At 37.9% G+C, this 12,706-nt stretch overlaps 1 pseudogene; it reads left to right on the top strand.

Moving 5' to 3' along the window:
• The first annotated feature begins 5,900 nt into the window (after window positions 1–5,900).
• LOC149514709 (uncharacterized) lies at window positions 5,901–9,138 on the top strand (annotated as a pseudogene).
• Window positions 9,139–12,706: the final 3,568 nt, after the last annotated feature.

Below are 12,706 nucleotides of genomic sequence, written 5' to 3' on the forward strand. Positions count from 1 at the left end.
CCAATGATATCTAACATCAATGTGCTTTGTTCTAGCATGGTACATGGTATTCTTACTCAAATCTAAAGCACTCTAGCTATCACAAAATACCACATACTCTTTCTGATTCAACCCCAATTCAAAAAGAAAACGTTTCATCCAAAGCATTTCTTTACATGCTTCAGTTGCTGCAATATACTTAGCTTATGTAGTTGACAAAGCAACACACTTCTGCAACTTAGACTGCCAAGATACAGCTCCTCCTGCAAAAGTGAACAAATACCCCGAAGTAGATTTCCTACCATCAAGATCGCCTGTCATGTCAGCATCAGTAAACCCTTCTAGAATTGGTTGTGAAACTCCATAAGTCAAACACATTTTTGAGGTACCCCTCAAATATCTAAAAATCCATTTTACTGCTTCCCAGTGAACCTTCCCTGGATTAGAAAGAAATCTGCTCACTACACCAACTGCATGAGCAATGTCAGGCCTTGTACAAACCATAAGATACATTAAAGAACCGACTGCAGAAGAATAAGGAATACTAGACATAGCTAGTTGCTCTTCCTTAGACACTGGACAAGATTTCTTACTTAGATAAAAATGGTTGGCAAGTGAACTGCTAACTGATTTAGCATGTTGCATGTTGAATCTACCAAGCACTCGTTCAACATACTTTTCCTGTGACAACCACAGCTTTCCAGCTCTCCTATCTCGGATAATGTCCATACCAAGAATCTGCTTTGCTGGACCTAAATCCTTCATATCAAAGGACTTAGACAATTATTCTTTCAACCTGCAAACCATACTAGCATCTTGTCCTACAATCAACATATCATCAACATATAATAATAGATAATGAAGTTACCATTAAGAAATTGTTTAATATACACACAAGAATTCGCTGCTGTTCTTTTATAGCTATGACTCACCATAAAAGAATCAAACTTTTTGTACCATTGTCGCGGAGCTTGTTTCAAGCCATACAAGCTTTTCTTCAATTTACAAACTAAGTGCTCTTTCCCTTTCACTTCAAAACCCTCAGGCTGATTCATATAAATGTCCTCCTGTAAATCACCATGCAAAAATGCAGTTTTAACATCAAGTTGCTCAAGCTCAAGATTCAAACTTGCTGCCAATCCAGTACCACTCGAATAGAACTCATTTTTACAACTGGAGCAAAATTCTCATCAAAATCGATGCCTGGTTTCTGAGAAAAACCTTTTACTACCAATCGAGCTTTGTACCTCACTAGTTTGTCACCATCCTTTTTCAACTTGAACACCCATTTATTCTTTAATGGCCTCTTCCCTGTTAGAAGTTTAACAAGATCATAAGTACCATTTTTTCGCAATGACTCCATCTCTTCTTTCATTGCTTTTAACCAGTGCTCTCTATCCGGAGTAGCCTGCACATCTTGAAAGCTTTCTGGCTCCCCTTCACTGGTAACTAAAATAAAATCTGAACTTGGATACCTGGTAGATGGCCTGCGCTCTCTAGTAGATCTCTTGAGCTGAGACTCTACATCACTTGATGCTGAAGGTAGCTCTCCCTGCTCAACACTCTCAGGTAGAGAGGATTGCTCCCTCTGCTCAAAACTAATAGCATCTGGCTCATCACCAACTATGGTTGGCTCATTCATATCCCCAAGTTCTGTTTCTGGCTCATTTTCACCATCTGTGGCTCTTTCTTATGAAATCTCTGTCGGTGTTGAAACATCACATTCAACAGTAACTCGTGTAGTCTTCTCATTTTTCTCAAGGTCTGCTATGGTTTTTTTTTCATGAAAGACCACATCTTTGCTTCTGACTGTCTTTCTCTTTACTGGATCCCATACCCGTAGCCAAATTCCTCATCACCATATCCTACAAACACACACTGTGTAGCTTTACTATCAAGCTTTGACCTCTGCTTTTTTGGTACATGCATGAATGCTTTACACCCAAAAACTTTCAAGTGAGAGTATGAAGCATCTTTCCCTGTCCACATTTTTTCTGGAATGTCAAAGCCCAAAGGAACTGATGGTGACCTGTTAAGTAAATAACAAGCTGTGTTGACTGCTTCACCCTAGAATGGCTTTGGTAATTTTGCCATCCTCAACATACATCTGATTTTTTCCACAATGGTGCGATTCATTCTTTCAGCTATACCATTATGCTGCGGTGTTCCAGGTTCTGTCCTCTCATGCCTGATCCCATGCTTTGAGCAATACTCTTCAAAGCCTTTAGATGTGTATTCCCCACCATTATCAGTTCGAATACACTTCAAGGGTAACCCTGTCATCCTTTCAACCATGGCATGAAATTTTTGAAAATACTGCAGTACCTGACTTTTGTATTTCAACATATACACCCAAGTCTTACGTGAAGCATCATCAATAAAAGTAACAAAATATCTACTACCACCTAATGACTCAACCTCAATGGGACCACATACGTCAGAATAAATTAATTCCAATCTATTTTTTTTCTCTGAGAACTTTTACGAAAAGAAACTCTATGATGCTTACCAAACAAACAATAATCACATGAATCGAGAGACATACCTTTAGTCAAGGGAATGAGAGAGTGTCTTGCCAAAATCTGTAACCCTTTTTCACTCATGTGTGCCAACCTCCTGTGCCACAAGTTTGTTGAAGCATCATTTTTAACGGTATTTACCTGGTTACCGTTCAATTGCATCCATGTCTTATACATTGTGCAACATAGTTTTTCCCTTGCAACTACCATAGATCATTTGAGAAGCTTCCACTGTCCATTCTTTTGTCGGCTTTCATATCCCTCCTTATCAAGGACATTAATAGCAAGCAAGTTCATTCTCATATCTGGAATGTGTCTGACATCCCTCAAAGTCAACATGCAGCCTATACTAGTTTGTACAACAATATCACCAATCTCAATAATGTGTGACACACTCTTATTTCCCATCTTGGTACAACCAAAGTCTCCTGCTTTGTAAGTTGTAAACAACTCTCTCTTAGGAACACAATGATATGCCGCTCTTGTGTCAACTATCCACTCAATGCCGGGATCACTAACATGATTACAATCACCATGTATACAAATCAAAGTAACTGAATCACTATCTGAATTCACTGCTGTAACATTGCCATCATCTGAACTCTTGCCTTTCTCATCTTTTCGCTCTTGCTTCAAGATTCTACAGTTTCGTTTTATATGACCCGCCTTACCACAATGGAAACACTTCACTTTACCTCTAGACTTGGATCTATGTTTAGACTTACCACGGCCTTTTGAGTCCTGACCTTTGTCGATGTTTCTACCTCTGTTCTCTGTGACCAGAGCTTGATTCCCAGGGTTTACATCTTTTCGTCTCGCTTTTTCATTAAGCATACTGTCTTTTACCATCTCTAATGTCACTTTATAATCAAGAGCTGAATTAAGAATAGTCACAACTAGAGTATTCCAGCTGTCTGGCAATGAACCCAAAAAAAATAATGCCTTAATTTCATCATCCATCTTAAGTTCCATAGTAGTCATCCGATTAAATATATCTTGAAAATCACTCAAGTGCTCTGTAACAGATCGTCCATCCCTATACTGTAAAGTTGCAATCTTTTTAACAAGCATAACTTTATTCATACCTGTTTTTCTCTCATACAATGCTGCCAATTTTTTCCAAACAATGTGGGCATCTGATTCTTACGCTACATGATGGAACACGCTGATATCAACCCATTTTCTGATTGTAGCCAGCGTCTTTCTACCTAGCTTCTTCCAGCTTTCATCTTTCATATCTGCTGGTTTAGCCGAATCACCCAATACTAGCTCATACAAATCTTTACAGTATAGATGATCCTCCATCATAGGCTTCCAAATTGAATAATTTGATGCTGTCAATTTTATCATGGAACCTGTATCACCCTCCATGATCTCAAACAGAATTTACTTCTATCCTGGGTTGCTTCTGTATCGATGTCTCAAAATAACTCTCGCTCTGATACCACTTGTTGCGCCTGAAGCAATAATCATAACAATACAGAAGCAATAGACAACAATCAATAATCAAATGCGCAGAAAAAATAAAGCACACCAAGATTTACGTGAAAAACCCTCCAGTGTAGAGGGAAAAACCACGGGCCACCAGAAAAATCTTCACTATCAAATAATAGTTATACAAAGTTTTTCTTTAGCTAAAACTAGAGCTAATCAACAACTAGAGAAACAATTGGAGAAATCTCACCAAATAAATGACTCAACAAATACACCCTGGATTTGTTCCTAGAGAGCTTCAAACCCGATCTTCACCGTTCAGAATGTATAACTCTGAATCATAAACCTCCTGACAAGGTTCCAACTCAATCGGACCACGGATCGACTTCCGTTTAACCAACTCTCCCTTCTCCTTTTTTTCTCTTTGCTTTTCCTAGCTTTTCTTCTTTCTCTGCTTGGTTGTCGACACACACCTTAAACAACCCCACATCTTTTTTATTAAGTAGCTAGGGTTCTGTGTAAAATAAAAGATCAAAGCTCATGGCCTTTACTTGGTCCAAAACCACTTACATGGCACTGAATCCTATTTTCCTAACACCGGTCACCTCATAGCTTAATTTTCAGAAAAAAAATTACTGTTAATTACTGGTATTGCGTTTGGGATTCTTATTTCTTATCCTCTGTTTGGTTGCTGAGATGTTTGAGAAAATGTAAACAAAAAAAAAATAAAAATTGAAGGTTTATTTTTACTTTGGGAAAGTTTTCTCCATCAACCCACTAGTTTATTCGGGCACGGAGTTGTATGTAACTCTGTCTATATAATTTTCATGTTTAAAAGCTCTTACAAAATCTTTTTTTTTTTGGAAAGAGAATAATGCTGATATTCATATTTTGAGGAATTATGTTAGTATGTTCATTTCCATGTTATTTTTTCTGCTTTTATTTGATAATGCTTGTGCCGCCTTTTTTTCTGCTCTTTGATTTTTTTTTTGTCAGTAAATTTGATCATTGAAAAAGCCATTTATCAGTAAATTTGCTTGGGTTTATTACACTGCTTGCCGTTGCTTGTTGGTTTGAATCAATTTGGACTCTCCGTAAATAGTTTGAGATACGAAGAAAAACCGGTTGCTTAGACTTGATAGATTCTAATTTTCGTCGGAATGGAGATTTATGTGTACTGCTCGCTGTTGTTTGTTTGTAATGTGTTCTGTAACAAGTTTGAACAGTTGAATGAATTTTTGTCAAGAACTTGTCACAATGGTAAGTGAATGTATCCTGCTCAAAGAGCTAGTTCAAATCCCCCTTCCCTATTCAAAAGACTTGTGTCTTCCAGCAATTTAATGAATTTGATTTTAGGCATTTGGGTTAAGGGTTAGAGGATACTGTTAAAACCTAGGACAACTTTTGAATAATGCTGAACAATATGTTTTTAGCATTTGAAACAATAAGATCGGTGCAGTTACTTTTTTTTCAAGGAAAAGATTTGGGTCGATTATAAACTATTTTCTTAGAAATTACATCTACGTGCAATTCCACAATGCGAAAATCAGTCCTCACTGAAAGCTCTTAAATTTGATAATTATATCAGTTGTATAGATGGGGCTTCTTTCTGGTAGAAGGTTTTTGTTTTCCATGTTTCAAGTTCTCTTGCACTAACTCTCTTTTGCCCGCCTCAAGGTCCTATAGCCAATCCATCTAAGAGAAAACACGCATTAAATGCTGACTTTTTAAGCTTAAGTATTGCCTCTACTTTGGCTCGAACTTGTTGCTATTGAATCATACTATAAGATTTTACATTAAGACGAAATGAAGAATTGACGCTTAACAAATTCTTTTATCTGCTTTCCTTTCTATCATCAGTAGTTGGTAGTTTTTTAACCCTTCTTTTTCTTTGACAACTTAAAGTATCATTGGATTCCTTCTCAACTTTTACTAATTTTATATGCGACATACATATGTCAGGGACAGTAGGAAGTTGTTGAGAATTCAGGATGAGTACAAAGGTTGACCAGACATCTGCTGTTGGACCTCACATTGTCAACATGTCTGCAACAACTACCACATCCACAGCATCAACTACGGGCCCAAAGGTCTCAAGGTTTGCTGCAAAGACTGGCTTTGTTATACCAAAAAAATAAATTGTCAGGTTCATTGGTTCCTATCTTCCGAGGTGGTAAAAAACCCGGAGGAAATGCTACTGCCAATGAAGATAATATGGACCAGATTCAGAGGAAAAAAAATGGGGTCCTGATCTGACACAGGATGCTGCTGTCAGAAGGGGTAGAGCCATAGCTTATGAGGTATTTGGTCAATTCTTTGCAGGTGCATATAAGAGTCATTTTGTTTTTCTGATCCTAATTATTTTCCTAAAAAGTTTCTTTGAACTTCTTCCTCCTTTCACTGTTGAGCTTTTAAGTGTCAAATGTTAGAAGTTCTTTCAACAAGTTTAAACTATCTTGAGTTAGTGAGCTGGAGGCATTTGTAGCCCTGGATTGTGGGAGGAATATTTATATTGCCATGTGATGGCTATTTAACATTTCCTTATCCGATTGGGTGCTAAAATGTCAGTTTCTGAGTGATTTCCTAGCATGGAAACTTCTCCTTCCAGGTGCCATTAAGTGACATTACTGCCTTTATGGTGGTCCAAATTTTGAGCAGACTTGGGTGGCTCAGATTACACAGCAGCTGAAGTCTGGAAATCTGGATGTTGGGGATAACGGAGGCTCACCATTAGCTTCTCAGAATACTGTTAAAAGCTCTTCTGATACTCAACTTATTGAAAGTGAGGTAGAAATATAGTTAATATTGCATCCTCTATTAATTTCTTTTTATTGTATTGATTTATAGGGCATTTTATGTTTCCAACTTACATGGAATTTGTGAATGTAGAAATCAGAACTCTTGGTGATTGAAAGATGGGAAGCTAATGGTAACTTTGACTGCTTTTGCCAGATGATATTTTTTTTATTTTCTCAAATTTATTTAGTTTTTCATCATGCTTTTGTTGGACTTCTAGGTGAAATAGTAAAATTGATTTCAAGTTACAAAGCACCAGCAGATTATAAACCTTTATTGAAAGAGGCAACAATTCCTATTCCTGTAAGCCCATTTTTATACTGACATATTAGTGCACCTAATTCTCTTATGTCACCCTTTTCCTGCATTTTTAATTGTACTGCTGAAAGAAAAATTATTTTTAGGTAATTAATGGCAATCTTGCAGATGAAAGTTTTATTGAAAACTTTGTCGAGATTGACAAATTTGAATTTTTTTTTCCTGGTAAGCATGGATTCTATACATACATCTCCTTTGATCTAAATATCCCTATCTTCTTTATCAGCATGTTAGTTTTAGTTTGGATGATAGATACAGAAAGCAAATTGCATAGAAGTGGAATAAGCCGCGTCAAATAGAATTGAATATAATTGGACTGATTGGTTTTGAATACTTGGAATTAAGATTATTTCTCTTTGTAATATGTCATGGTTAGGCATTGTAAGTTTGACGAAAGAATTAAACATAATTGTTTCAAACCACAGAATATCTGATGATCACTGATGACTTAGTGATATGTGGTCTCAGTAAAAAGCTAAATAGTGAAAGATACATTACTCGGCCCTAAGCGCATGCGAAGCTGTTTCGTGGTTGGTCTTATTTGTTTATGCTGCTGTATAGGTTAATTCTGGCAGAAAATGACAGGGTCATTTATCTAAGACATTGATTGGACATGTAATGTTCGTTTTTTTTTTTTTCTTCTTTTGTTTCCCATCACTCCTTTAGTTTCTTAAAACTTTTGCAACTTCTATCGTACCTTCGAAGAAAAATATTGGTTAGACTTAAAAGTTTTTTTTTAAATCTTTAAAAATACAATATGAATTATAATATTTTTAATGTATATGTTCTTTTACTTGTCAAAAGAAAATCTATATTTTTCATTCAATCAGATTACTATTTCATTTGAATTTATCATGCCTTTTTACTATTTTTTTTAAAGAGGTTTTTGTTATTGTTTTAATTATAATTAAATTATATATATGCGTTATTTTTATCTTGTCATCCACCCGAAGCGAAAAATTTTTGCTTTGACCCTGATTGCACTTGCCCTGTTTGTTCCTTAGTGGAAAGTGGCATGGTGGGACACTTTCAATCTGAATAACCTAATGATAGTATTATAACAGAGCAGGTAATTTGCTGATTAAGAAGGCTGCCATGCTCATAACTCATATGTTATCATCAGAGAAGCTGTGGCATTTTTGTGTCAACTGCTCCAAAATGAAACAACTCTTCCTGGGTTAATTGCTATAATGGATTGTTAACCTTCAAAATTTTCTGACTTTCATAGCAAAGCTTTTTTCTCTCTAAAAATTAATTAATTCCTTCCATCCTCTCCTTATGTGCATAAAACATTTAAATATTATGGTAGCGTATTACCTTTGCAGATGAAAGAATATCCTGGATGCAATTTTGCTGGTCTAATATTTGGTCCTGGTAGTGATACTAAGAAGCGACTAGAAAAGATAAGTATTTGGTTTGTCCTATTTTATTCTATTGATGCTGATATACTATTGAGGTCATTGAGACCAACTGAAGATCTTGCTCTCTACGTTTAGGTGTGCGATGCGGTCGTACATACATATATATGCACATATACATGATATGCTCTTTTTGAGGAGAAAATTTATAATTTACCTTTCACCTTGCAAATCAAGAAACTGGAGCTAAAGTTCAAGTTTGTGGCATTAAAGCAAATGCGGGAGAGAAGGTAATTCCTTGGGCTGGGAGAAAATAGCTCTAAGTTAATTGAACTGAACCTTTTTCTATTTTCTCGCTTAAGAAAGATCTACCTTAAATATATACTTCAAGGCTTAAATGAAGCATTATTGACTTATAGCTAGTCTTTCATTGTCAGTTTGAAATTTCATCACCTGATGGTAATGAAACCCAGGATGCTTATGAAGAGTTTGTATGTTCATCTATCAGCTGACACCTTTAAGAAAGCTGATGGAGCAGTTGCACTGATGAGTTTCATCACTCTAAACATCAACAGAAACTCTCCGTGAAAGGAAATTGATGAAGATCTAGAAACGTTATTTATTTACTGTTACTGCTTACGCGTGGTTTTATTTACTATTTTTCTGTTTATTTTGTCGCTCCTGCTGTTCTCGGCATTGCTACTGCATTATGAAAATAACTATTCATACCTTTTCTGCAGGGAAATTTAGGTACTAGTTCGGTGCCTACAATATCTGGGAGTGATGTGAATGTTCTAAGTCAAACGCAAGCACAGCTGTATCGCGTGTAACTGATGCTGCTTTATATCAGCAAGAGCCACAACTTATACTATAGCTTCTCCGGAAGGCCAATTTCAATACCACAATTCATGGTTCCCTACCGGCCCTACACTGCAAAATTTTTCGGCACCAATTCTCAGTAGTTTTGTACTTGCACATTCCTATTCTTCAAACCTGCCTTCGCTCTTTAGGCCACGACCAGCTCCTGCTGCTGGTTACAACTCAATTATTCAAAACTCATCCCTTGTTCATCCAGTGCACAGGTGCCAAGACAAGTATTATCAAAGCCATATATGCCTCGGATGCATCCTTTGGGTCACATTGGCCTTCCTAGAGATTTTCTTGTTTCGAATCCAAATCCTCCATCAACTCAACCTAGCTTTTTATCTTCACTACCAGTTACTGGAAGCCAGCCCCAAGCTCTGGGGCGTCTCCATGGCACAAGACCATCGATGCCTTTGTTTCCCCAAACTACATTGTGTTTCATCAAGACAGCTACAAGAGCAGCCAGAGGTACCTGCAGGAAGCTCCTCAGGCTGGTTAGGCACTTCTGCATCCCTAGGTCTGAGCAATGTTGGGCAACTGACTCCACCGATAATTCTTGCCTAGGTGCCTCATCCTGGAGTCCCACGACCGTTTGTGGCATTGAGTTCCACTGCCCCTCCAAACATGTTAGCAACTTTTTCAACAGGGCAATCTGGTCATCGGACAACCAGTGTGCCTGTTAACCGTCCTTCCTTGTCTTTTGCTCCTAGTCCTTCACTAGGGTCTTCCCCTGCATTACCAGCCGTTTTACGTCCAACAGTAGTGTCAGCACCTATGTCTGTACCAACACCGATGCAATCCTCTTCACCTGTCATTTTCATGGCGCCATCACCAAGTCCATCTCTAAATCCAGTAATATTATCTAGACTAATTCTCTCACCAGTGCCATCCACGTCGTTAACACCATCTGTGCCAGGAGGAAATTCTGGTTCGATTTCTGGAAACATGGCGAATTTTGCTCCCACAAATCAACCTGCAGCAATAGTTTCAAGACCACAACATTCAAGTTCTGGGGATTTCACTTTTCAACCTCACCAAACACCAAGCCCAGTGTCATGAGCCAACCTTGTATAGGGCCATGACCCGGCATAGGTTGTCATGAGTCACCCATGTATAGGGTCATGATGGGGTAAAGGTGCCAAGGGTAGGGTAGATCTCATGTGCTAGGAAAAAATGTCCCCATTTCAAACATTATAATGGTTCTTGGTAGCATAACTATAAAATCTCATTAGCTCTTTAGAGAGGGTGAGCAATCAGCGTATTGTTGGGCTACCTCACTGGCTAAGATACATGCTAGACCACTCATCTAAGGCTGCCCTTCTAGCCTCAATGATGGTGGAAAGACTCATTGTATTATTCTCGATAAAGATAAAACATTTTTTTATACGAGAACGTCAGGGTTGCCTTGGTGTACTCCCATTTTGCCCCGATATATTGTTGTGTATGCTTAAGATTAACTTGTGGCTTGGTTACCTATTAAGATATCGAACTATCATAGGCTGACTTGTGTGGAAGCATCCATTCAAGTGCCACATGGTCTATTGCTTCATTAAGAGAAAGCTTAGCCCGTGACATATGGTATCAGAGTATGGTTGAGAAGTGCTAGAGAATTGATAAATGGCTACGAATGGTGGATTTAGTGACCAATAGAGGATCGAGGAGCTTGAGGCCATGGTGGCTGCCCTAAAAACTCATGTGGTAACTCATGATCAATTGAGGGAGATCAAAACATTCCAGCAGGAGTTGTTTGATACTCTACATAGCTTAGGTGAAGAAACCAGAGATGCCTTGAATGTCCTCCAAAGAGAGTTTGAGTAGCTTAAGGCCCAAGTGAGTGTGCTACAAATGGATGTGGCCAAGTCGAGTTCTGACTCAATTGAAAAAGAAAAAAAGGCCAAGGTGCCAGAGTTTCGATGTTATGAGGGGTCAAAAGATACCAAAGAACTTGAGAACTTCCTATTTGACGTAGAACAATACTTTGAAGCTGTGCACAGAATTAGAGGAGGATAAGGTTGCAATGGCTTCAATGTACCTTGTCAGGGATGCCAAGCTATAGTGGTGTTCAAAATTTATAAATGATGAATGCCCTATTAAAACTTGGGCGGATCTCAAGTAACAGTTGAAAAGCCAGTTCTTCTTTAAGAATGTGAAGTATATGGCCTGAAAGAAGTTTTAAGAATTGGTGCAAACAATAACGGTGTGAAAGTTTGTGAGGAGCTTTTTACCCTAATGTTGGACATTAGAGATATGTTTGAAAAGGACAAGATGTTCTATTTCCTGAAAGGCCTTAAACTTTAGGCCAGGATGGAATTGTAAAGATAGAAGGGGCAAGATGTGGCCATAGCCATGGTTGCCACCGAACCTCTTCATGATTATAATGATGGCCCCTCAAAACGAAAAAATCCTCCATTAGGTGGTAATAACTCCAGTTTTGTGAATGGATGAAAAATGACCAGAGTCAACTGACCCTTTAGTGGAGGATCAGATAAGAAACCTTCTAGTTGAGTCAATACTCAACCCAAGGTAAACAATGCATTGAATTTCAAGCTAAAGCAATCGTCAACTTGCTTCTTATGCTAGGGGCTACATTAGGTGGCTGAATGCCCACATCTAGATGCCTTTAATGCTATGAGAGCCTCTTCTCAAAAGTTCTCTAAAGTGCCTGAGACAATCAAAGAAGTTGAAAAAGAACTAGCAAGAATAGGCTCAATACGATTATTTAGTGCTTTTCATACCCAACTAAACATGATAAAGAAAAAACCTAAAAAAAGTCTTATGTATATAAACCTAGTTCTCAATGGAAAGACCACAAAGGCCATGGTAGATACGGGTGCAATGATACTTTCATCACAACAGAGAAAACAAAAAGGTGTGGTCTCAAGGTTAATAATGACTATGTGCAAATGAAAGTGGTTAATTACCAGCCTTTAAGATCAGTGAAAGCTTTAACAGTGTGATAACTAAGTTGGGGCCATGGGAAAGAAATGTAGACTTCACGCTTTCCCTCATGGATGACTTTGATGTTGTCCTAGGATTGGACTTCATGATGTTGGCTCAAGTGATCCTAAATCCTTACTGCTAGTTATCTATTATTCTTGGGGGAATGCTCGAGTGTTGTGCTGACCATGATCCTCTCTAAGAGTAAGAAAAAAATGATTTTAGCATTACAATTCAAGAAAAGGTTAAAGAGATGAGAGCTCTTCTATATGGCCATGTCGAATTACAAATAGGGGATTGAGTTGGAACCGATACCTGATGGGTGCAAAAGATATTGGAAGAGTTTATGAATGTAATGCCAGAGCAATTGCCTAAGGTTCTACCTCCTTAAAGATGGGTGGACCATGAGATTTAACTTATCCTAGGAATTAAACTGCCAGCTAAAGCCCCATATTGCATGGCTTCACCAAAGTTGGCTGAATTGAAAAAACAATTAGATGA

This window comes from Durio zibethinus, chromosome 15, assembly GCF_047325235.1.
Source record: "Durio zibethinus cultivar Kanyao isolate XHJ-2024 chromosome 15, ASM4732523v1, whole genome shotgun sequence".
Taxonomy (NCBI): Eukaryota; Viridiplantae; Streptophyta; class Magnoliopsida; order Malvales; family Malvaceae; genus Durio; species Durio zibethinus.